Source organism: Mastomys coucha, unplaced genomic scaffold (assembly GCF_008632895.1).
Source record: "Mastomys coucha isolate ucsf_1 unplaced genomic scaffold, UCSF_Mcou_1 pScaffold16, whole genome shotgun sequence".
Taxonomy (NCBI): domain Eukaryota; kingdom Metazoa; phylum Chordata; class Mammalia; order Rodentia; family Muridae; genus Mastomys; species Mastomys coucha.
The window spans coordinates 56,096,599-56,098,024 of record NW_022196898.1 but is presented as its reverse complement, the minus strand read 5'-3'; positions in this window follow the sequence as shown (position 1 = coordinate 56,098,024).

Here is a 1,426-nt window from a genome sequence, read left to right as displayed (position 1 = left end):
CTCTCTCTCTCTCTCTCTCTGTGAGTGGTATGTGTCTGTGTGTCTACATGTCTGCATGAGTATGTACATATAAATGAAGGTGTACGCAAAGGCCAGAGTGGGCATCCAGTCCCTTGGAACTGAAGTTACAGATTGGGTGCTCTGTAAGGACAGATATGAACTCTGGTCTTCTGTGAGAGTAGCAAGTCTTCTTAACCCTGAGTCATCTTTCCAACATCCTTTAATAAAATGATTCATAAATTGTTTTAACATAGAGAAAAATGTAAAAAAAAACCGCACATATTATTGGGCTGTACCATGTGAATTATTTTTGGATACATATGTATATTCCATTGAAATCAAGCTAAACATCTATCCCTTAAACACTCATCACTTTTCTGTGGTGGAAACATGGGAAGGCAGTCCTTTCTCCCAGTTGTTTGGTTGGAAATGCTATGGTGTTATACTGTGTGGTCAGCTGCTGTGCAGCAGCACATCCGAACCTACTCCTAAGATCAACTTGGGACCTGTTGAGCAACCTCTCTCCATTTCTTCTCTCTTGTGCTCCTTAGCTTTGAGTACTCACCATTTCCACTGATTTACCAAGACCTCCTCTCCTTCTTCTCCTTCCCCTCCTCTGTCTTTGAGAAGGATCTTGCTATGTAGCCCAGGCTGGCCTCAAAGTCCTAATGATTCTCCTGACTCCAGCCCCCAGTGCTCGGATTACAGTGTCATTACATTTGGCTAAGATTTTGTGTTCTTTACATATTTGCATAGCAATCCTCTGTCAGAGGAATAGTGGGCAGAGATTTCCTCAGGTTCTGCAGGGGAGCCTCTCTATTGTGTAGAAGCCTTTTGATTTGATGCATACTTGCAAGTTAAATCTTGCAATTATTTTCTGAACTATTAAACAGTTATTCTGATACAAAAAAAAAAAAAAATCTAGCCAACATCTTAGAACTCTTTCCATGTGTGTCCTAGCAACTTCTAAATTTCAAGTCTTACATTAAGGCCATTGATTTATTTGTATCCCTATCTGTCCCCCCAACCACCAGGATGAGAGACAAGAATCTCACTTCTATTATTATTATTTTTTTTATGAGTACATTGTAGCTGTCTTCAGGCACACAAGAAGAGGGCATCGGATCACATTACAGATGGTTGTGAGCTACCATGTGGTTGCTGAGAATTGAACTCAGGACCTCTGGAAGAGCAGTTGGTGCTATTAACCACTGAGCCAGCTCTCCAGCCCCTCACTTCTAGTTTCTCTGTGTCTGGATATCTAGTTGTTTTTTCTTCCCCCCCTTATTTATAGAGTGACTAGTATTCCATGGTATATGTGGACCACATTTTCATTATACGTTTGTCAGAGAACGGGTTCTTAGATGGCATCCATTTCTTGGCTATGGTAAAGTTCACTCCCCTGTCATTCTAATTTCATTTCCTG